A 9,012-nucleotide genomic window follows, 5' to 3' on the forward strand; every position below is an offset into this window, starting at 1 on the left:
TAAACACTCCTAAAACAAAAACTAAAACAAAACTAATCAGCTACTTAAAAAAACACGCGCCCGATCGGGCGAAGGGCCGCCCGATCGGGCCCGCCTTTTTACAACGCCCCTTACTGGTATGCTGCGCCCGATTGAGCCTACGCTCACCCGATCGGGCGTGGCTCCTTCCTTGAGGCTGCATTGCGCGCACTCGCCCGATCGGGCGTATGCTTGCCCGATCGGGCCTCGCTTCTTCTTCGAGGCTTGGATTTCGATTGGGATCGATTCCTCGGCCCAATCCGGATTTCCTCATCGGGTCTTGATTACTTGATCCAATAGCCCCAGTATCACATACCGAGCCCTTAATCACCGGCTCTCACCGATCCTGGGCTTCAAGAATGGTCGTGTCCTTCTAGCTTCCATAGTTGATCCATGAAAACTCGGGAAAATGCTCCTAAAGTGTAATTTCCTGTAAAACTCAACCAAAACTACGAAAACACTAGAAAACACAAATTAGTAATAAAAGTGGCCCTAAAGAGCCAAAAACACTACTAATTATGACCACGGGACGGGGGTAAAACACTATATAAATTGGACATATCAAACTCCCCCAAGCAAAGAGCTCATCAATGAACATATAAAACATGCCTCATCCCAATAAACAAAATCAAGCACAAACGATTCAAGATAAATCTAATGAACATGCTCCAATGTCAATCGATCTCATTCATCTAATTATCCTTCATCCCCAACAATTGTCAAGGAAAGCAAACCACATAAGCATTTAGAATTCAAGACTAGTGCTTACGCACTCAACTCTCATTTATGTGGCGAGTAAAAGATGTACTCGATCGCTCTCCAACCAACCCCTTTATTTGTGAACAATGCCCTCCCAACTCACACTCTCGTGTGTTTAAAACAATGATCGCTCAACCTACTAGTCGACTTGAAATATGTCAAATCATGACTTGCATTGATAAACAGCACTTTCACATTCATACAACTTTATGAACAAAGGTCAAAAGGTCTTTAAAGCTTGTAATGTAAGGCTAGGGTAAAGGTTAGAATAAATTTAGGAAAATGTGAGAGTAAAGCCATACTTAAGGGAGCCATATCCTAATAAAACCCAAGGTCACAACAAGTGATGAACCAAACATCTCCAATCACAACTCAACTCTACAAAAGTTCACCAAACAATCATATATACAACACAATCCCAACACTTACATTTTCACTCACAAAATATGATAATATGAAATAGAGTGAATTAAAACAAACTTTGAACCACTTATTCTTTTTTTTCTTTTTTTTTTTTTTTTCAAACTTGAACTCTTTTTTTTTTTTTTCCTTGAACAACCTTCAAATAGAACATTTGAACATATGAAACAATTTTTTTTCTTCTTTGCTCTTTTTTCCTTTTTTTTTTACCTCATATTGGAAATTTTCAACTTTGTAACACAAAACATCAATATTCTCCAATCATAATATCAAAGAACAATCGCTCTTCTTTTATTCCCACATTGTGCAAATAAAGTGCACACCATAACTCCCTCACCTCACCAACTAATAGCTCCCCCAAGCCAAGCTTGGGACTAGTAACCAATGGGGCTCATATAGGCTTGTAATGTGGCTAAATAAACAATAAAAGGGCACAAGCAACAACATGGGTAACAAGAAGGGAACAAATGTATCTAATATTGTCTGAAGGCATCCTAAAAGAACAAATGCCTTCGTCCTCCTCAATGTGCATAATATTGAGCTATATAAACATTACTAATAGTTGGAAACCAATACTCAAATTCATTGACATACCAGGAACAAACACACATTCCTAACCAAATCAACTAGTCAAGCACTATATTCACAAATAGTTGGCAAAATTGACGCATGTTTAGGAATCCAAACAATTAAACTTCAAATCATGATCAACAAATTCACAAAGCTCATTATCATGTACCAAGAATCAAAATAATATTTTCTAAGTATGGGACACAGGGAAGCATGATTTATAATTCATTGGAACTTATTTTTGAATTTTTTTTGTTTTTTAAAATTTTTTTTTTGTATTTTTTTTCATAAAGGAAAGCAATAAAGACTACGCTAGGAAAGCAATAAATAGAGAAGAGAGAAAGAGAGTTACCATATATACAAGAAATCTCCCCCCAAGCCAAATCAAGCAATGCCCTCATTGACTTGGGAAGGTAGCTAGGAGAAGCTACTCCTCATCATCATCCATCCTCTCGTACCCTCCTCCATAGCTCCAGCCGGCACCACCCTGGCTCGTTCCAGCACCACCATAACCCGAATCACCTGCAAAGTAGTTAGGGTTCACATTTCCCCCCATACCCCCAAAAGGAGCATCACCCCAATATCCATGGACTGAAGAATAGTCCACATAAGTACCAAATGCTCCGGGGGTGGAATACCCTCCTTGGGGGTATTGGAACCAGTCGGGAACTAATGCCTCGGGGGGAATAGCCCCTCGGCGTGCATAGTCATCGTACATGGGGTATAGACCCCTCCTAAGGTTCCTCTCTATATGACCTATCCGACTATCCAAAGTGCTTAACCTAGAATCTAGGTTTTTCACCATGCCCTCTACTCTCCCTTGCCCCATCTCTATACGGTCTAGTTGGCTCCTAAAAGCCGAAAAGTCATAAGGGGCATTGGGGCCGATGTTATAATCGACCGAGGAGGTGGGTATGCCATAGGTAAAGGGTGGGGGTGGTGGGTAGTGTGGTGAATGGTGTTGGGGGGAATGGTCTTGGGGTGATTGGTGGGGTTGTGGTGAAAGGTGAGGTTCTTGAACCTCGCCTCGACCGTTTATCTCAAATGTATAAGAAGGCTTCCCCTTCTCAAATTTGGTCAAGGCGGGGTTGGGTAAGGTAAAGGCTTGGTCTCTCCTACCCGATTGGCGGTGGACAATCCACCAAGTGTCACCTCCCATGGGTTGCACCTAGTTTAGGCTCCCTAAATAAGCTAGGTCCATGAGGGTCGAGCCCACTACTTTCCTATTCCCATCCGGGTTCCAACCTAGGTGTTTGATGGCAATATGGGTCACTAACCCCCCAAAATAGATAGGTGCTCTAGACCTACATGTTTCGGCCGCGTTGGCCGCCCTTTGAAAGTGATTGGCAATCCTATGAGGTATGTTTAATTTTTCAGCATTAAGGATTACATATGATGCCAACAATTCTAATTCATCCCTCCTCACGTTTGCCGGTTCATGCCTCCCAAAAATAGTGAGGCCGGCAAACCTTTGCCAAAACTTTGGGACGGGATGTTGAATCCACGTCCCTTTGGCGTGTTGGAGGTTAGCCAAACCCTCCCCAGTGAGTCTCTTGTAGACCACGACAATGTGGTCTTGGGAGGGTTCGATAGGTTTATCCGATTTCAATTCAAACAACTTCCCAAATTCTTTTAGAGTTAATCGCACAACGTTGTTTAATAATCGGAATTGCACATGAGTGATTATAGCATTCATTTTAATAACATTAAAACTAGAGATAAATTCTAATGTTAAATAATCATAAGTATCATGATGCATTTCGAAGAAACCACTCATGCCTATACCCTTAAATAATTTTTCTACATATTTATCAAGACCTAATCTAGATAATGTAGGATGATGAACAAAACAGGTTGAGATTACCTGCCTCTCGAAGAGATTGAGCATCCTTGCCCGTTGTTCCGCCGAGGTGATAGCAACCTCCTCCTATCCCGGTATTTGAAGCTACGGGTCGACCATTGGTTGTTGTTGCCTCGAAGTTTCGCCCCTTTGTTGTCTAGAACTTTTGGAAGCCATATGTAGGGGGAAATATGGGTATTGAGGCTTTCTCTCTCTAAGGGTTAGAAGAAATTATGAGAGAAAGTGGGCGAAACTGGGTGGAAAATGTAGAGGAAGGTGTGAGGATTACGAATATGTAAAAATTTTAAGGTTTTTATAGGTGAATGTGAGGAGATCTTGGAAAGAAAGGGGAGTTGAAGGTTTGAAAATGGAGGTTTTAGAGAGAGAAAGTGTGAAAGAGAAAGAAGAAGTAAGAAAGAAAAAGAAAAGATAAAGGGAGAAGGAGGAATAAATTCTCCGGATAAATAGGCGCGCCCGAGCCCGATCGGGTCGGGCGAAGGTGGTTCTTGCTGAAATGTAAAGTGCGCGTCCGATTGGGCGCGAACACGAACCTGAAAATCGCCAATTTGCTCGCCCGATCGGGCGAGCTTCGTCTGATATTTCTTTTTGTGGCACTCGATTTCTCCAAAATTCCGCCTGATCGGGCAGCCTCGCCCGATCAGGCGAAGATTCCCTTGATTTTCTTCCTCACTTACGCGCCCGATCACGCGAAATAATGCTCTAATAAAATCAATATTTCACGCCCGATCGGGACTCCTTGCCCCATCGGGCGAAATATTCTTAAGTTCTGACCCTTAGATGCGCGCCCGATTGGGCGAGCCTCGCCCGATCGGGCCCGTACCCAATCCTTTAACTTCTATTTTCTTTGCCTTTTTCTCTTGAAACCTCCGTACTTTGTGATCTAAAACCTGTACAAAAGACTCATGAAAGGTAAAATTTCACTCCTCACCTCTTTAAAAAGAAATAAAAAAAAACGAAAAAAATAGTCTAGAAAGCAAGAAATACGGGTTGCCTCCCGCAAAGCGCTGGTTTATCTAGGTCCCGCACGACCTTCTTACCAAGTGCAAGAAATAGGACCCTTGGCCTAACGCTTGATCGGGTGATAGAGGAATAAACTAGTCGTTAATTTCCTATCCCAAAATCAAACATTATTTATAAAATCCTAAACCAACCTAAAACAAGTATAGGTAAGTATAGGGTCGAACCCAAAGGAGTTAGTTAGTGTTATCTTTAGCCTAAATCAAGCTATTTCGTAGATTGAAGTGAGAAATGGTTGGTGTTATGATAGCAAAATTAGACTAATCAAGTAATTCAATAAGCTAAAGAGTCTCCCCCAGTTAATATGTCATATTAACGTTATATGTTAATATGATGGCCTTTTCGTTATTATTGAAGCATATTGCAATATTTAATTGTTTTCTGGATCTGTAGCTGACCTGGCAGAAAACTTGCTGAAAACTTGCGACGTTAGTTGATTGTTAACGCTGAAGTTCAATCCCGTTTTGTGTTGAACTTGGGAATCAGAAGATCCCGTCCTTGAGGAGCTGGAGAACACAATCCCAAGCTATCCCATTCTCCATGTTTCCAGGTCGTCTTCTCCATTTTTGTCAACCCAGAGCTTGAGGGAGCGACTTACGATTTTAATTACTGGATTTCTCAACCTAGCTTGATACTACGTTGTTGGTGTTCTGAAGAAACAGCTGATGAGTGGCATTTATGCCACTCTTTTATCCTTTTTCTCTAAGGATTCTCCCCTCATTTGCACTTGTTTGGCCCTTTTTCTAAGCATTTTTACTTACTTTTGCTTCCTCATTTCTTTCTCCTTTATCCTCCCTTTTCTTAGTCTTCCCGCTTTGTTCTTATTGTGATTTTCATGCTCCTGCTTTGTAGGAACCATCGGGATTTTCAAGAGGAGGAAGCTAAGCTCAAGGGAAGCTAGAGGAAGCATGATTCAGAAGAGGTTCGGCCGAACCTCTTGATGGTGTGGCCGAACCAAGGTGTGGCCAAACCTGCTCAGTGGTTCGGTCGAACGTTGAGGCAGAGGCAAGATGAAAATTGGCAGTTTTGCAGGAGTGGCCGAACCACAGGAGTTCGACCAGACCAGGATTAGGGAGGTTCGACCGAACCTACCCATGGTTCGACCGAACCTACCCTGTAGTCCGACCGAACCTACCCTGTAGTCCGGCCGAATCTACCCCGTAGTCCGGCCGAACCTTCCCATTTGTTCGGTCGGACCTCTCCTTTTATCAGCTGGCTCTGTACGGACTATATAAGTCCCATCTTAGAACGTTTGGAGGATTAGATTAACTTAGTTTTAATTTTTCTACATTTTAGCTTAATCTAGAGAGGGAAACACTATTAGTCTTCATTGGTAGAGAGAGAAAGTGTAGTTTTCTTCATTGATGAACTTGGATTTTGAAGAAGGAGTTTTGTTTAATCCTTTGTAGACCTTCATATTCAATTAATGAGCAATCTCTTACTCTTTCTCTTTACCTTTGTTTTTGATTTTGCTTATTTGCTTTGATTTTTCTTCTTTGCTTATTAATTATGTTGATGCTTATTGATTTGATGATTGATATTGTTTTCAATATGATTTGTGAGTAGTCACCTAGCCAAGGGTGTGGGGATGGCGTAGTTGCTAATTGTTCATGCTTATAATGTTGGGGCTATGTTAATGGTGATTAAAGTCTTTGCATGCTTGATATTCTTTGGTCTTTCTTGCAAGTGCACATTATTAGTTGATCAAAGATGAGTCTTTACTAACAAGTAACGGAAGTTGACTTATTTGAGATTCATTAATATCAATAATTCTTTGTTTGCACCTTCTAATATATGGTTCTAATGTGGAAACATAGAGGCTATGTTAGGAGAAACCAATTAACCCCGGAAGACGGTTAGATTGGACCCCTTTACTTCGGTATTCGTGCATGTTTAGTTTACCATTGATATGCTACTTTGTTATTGCATGATCAAGCGTCAACTTCACCTACCCATTTCCCTTGGTGCCTAGCTATATTAATTTCAATCCATTTTGTTCTTAGTTTAACCTTCTAGTTATTCACACTTCTTGTTCCGAGATAGCTTAGACCCTAGGTAATGAATGCAGTGCTTAAGCATTTCTCCCTGTGGTTCGACCCCTCTATTTACCCTATACACGTATTAGGTCGGTAGAGCGTTATAAATTCATTTGATTTAGGTGTAGTCGCTCAACGACACGATTATTGCCTTGTCAAATTGGCGCCGTTGCCGGGGAGACGGTTTCCATTGCTATTTCATTGCTTGTTTGAGACTATCTCACCTTTATTTGTTAGTGTTTGCTACTTTTGTTACTTGTCAGTTCTTACGTTCTTCTTAGCTTTGTTGTATGAACAGAGGACGAACCCGCTCAAGATCTTTGATTCCCATCGATCCAGAGCTAGAGAGGTCTTTGTCCCTACTTCGAAGAGAAGCAAGAGCAAGGAGTAGAAATTCCCGCACTCCAACGAGAGGAGTAAGAGAATTAGAAGATACTCCACCCTCTTCACCCTCAAGTGAAGAATTATATAGCCCTAAATCATCTTCGAGTTCAGAAATCAACCCTTTCTCAACCTATAAGTTTGAGAGTAAAGAAGGTTCTAAAATGGGAGAGAATATGCCTTTGAGTCGTCTTGGGGCCCCCGAAGCTTTTAGAGCGCAAAGTGGGATCCTAACTCCTACTACTCAAGCCAACAATTTCGAGATCAAGCCTAATTTGATTGCCTTGATTGAGAGGAAAAAATTCTCGGGTGGAAAGTTTGAGAGTCCTCATGAGCACCTAAAAGAGTTTGAGAAATATTGTGACACAATAAAGGCCAATGGAGTGACTCAAGAATATATTTGCCTCAAAATGTTTCCATTTTTGCTAATTGGGAGAGGTCTAGAATGGCTAGAGAAGGAGGTGCCCCCTAATTCTCTCACGACATGGGACCAAGTGACTACGGCCTTCTTGAGGAGGTTTTATAACCATAGGAAGACCGCCGAGGCTCGGTCTTTGATTCAAGGTTTTCGCCAAAAGAGTGGTGAGTCTCTAAGTGCGGCATGGGAACGATACAAAGAGCTTCAACGTCAATGCCCACACCATGGGATACCCAAGTATCAACTCATTCACACTTTCTATGGAGGTCTCACACCTCAAGGAAGAACAAGCCTAGACGCCGCGGCCGGTGGTCCAATCATGAACAAAGGAGAGCATGAAGTGGAGTATATTATAGAGGAAGCCGCAAAGCACTATGATGATTGGTACGAAGGAGAAAGGGATGCTACTTCTAGCAAGGGTGTTTATGCATTGGAGCAAGCCAACGCAATCAACAACCTTTCTACCCAAATCTCCAAAATGACCAAGAAAATGGATGAATTGATGAAAGAAAGGTCCAACCCTCATGGTAATACCTCCCCTTCAACCAAGGGAGGCAATGGTATGGATACTTCCTCCCCCTCTTCTTACAATACAATGCCCCAAGGATGCATGTTTTGTTCTAATTATGAAACCTATGATCATGATACCTCTCATTGTGTCTATGCTTGTGAAGTTCAACCCCCTTCCCATGAACATGATGGTAATATGGAAAATGTCAATGCTATGAATTTTGCTCCTAGAATGGGAAATGTAGGAAACTTGAGGCCAAACTCCAATCAAATGGGGAATTGGAATCAAGGTGGAAACCGTGGTTGGAACCAAAGTGGTGGTGGTTATGATAACCAATACCATGGTGGGGGAGGCCATTCCAATTTCAATGGAAGAGGCTACTCTAACCAAAGAGGGTATGGTAATCAAAACCAACAACCTAATTCCCGATACCATGACCATCAAAATCAAAATTTTGGTGACCAAGGTAACATGGGAAATAATCAACAAAGCAATGTTCCTAACCAAGGCACCGGAGGCAATAGGGGCTAATTTGTTTCTAACTATGCCCAAACTAATAGGCCTCCGGGTTTCCATCAACCCCAACTTCCTCCACCTCAACAACCTCTTAAACTTGAAGCCCCTCCAATAGATCCCGTGATGGCTAAATTAGATGCTCTTTTAAAAATGCGTGAGGAGGATCAAAAGAAACATGAAGAGGCCCAAAAACGAACCAATGCTCATATGAAAATGCTTGAGACTCAAATTGCTCAACTTGCATCTAATTCATCCCCTTCTTCTTCTTCTCCTTCTTCTTCTCACATCCCAAGTCAAGGAGTCAACCCAAAACCTTTGTATGCCGTGACAACAAGGAGTGGGAAGGTAGTAGGGAGTGACCCTTTAATTGAGGAAGAACCCCAAGAAGAGGTGGAGTTAGAGAATGAGGGTGAAAAACCCAATGAGCCATTAAGTGTTGAAAAGGAAAAACATGTTGAGGTGCCCAAGGAAAAAGAAGCCACCCCCTTGCCCCTAAATCGCCAAC

At 41.9% G+C, this 9,012-nt stretch overlaps 1 non-coding gene across 1 annotated transcript; it reads right to left on the minus strand.

Moving 5' to 3' along the window:
• Window positions 1–7,605: 7,605 nt before the first annotated feature.
• Window positions 7,606–7,711, minus strand: LOC145625947 (small nucleolar RNA R71). Its single transcript, XR_014110838.1, has one exon. It is a non-coding gene; the product is annotated as a small nucleolar RNA R71 (small nucleolar RNA).
• Between the last annotated feature and the right edge of the window lie 1,301 nt (window positions 7,712–9,012).

The sequence above is a fragment of the Chenopodium album genome, chromosome 3 (genome assembly GCF_948465745.1).
Source record: "Chenopodium album chromosome 3, dcCheAlbu1.1, whole genome shotgun sequence".
NCBI lineage: Eukaryota > Viridiplantae > Streptophyta > Magnoliopsida > Caryophyllales > Amaranthaceae > Chenopodium > Chenopodium album.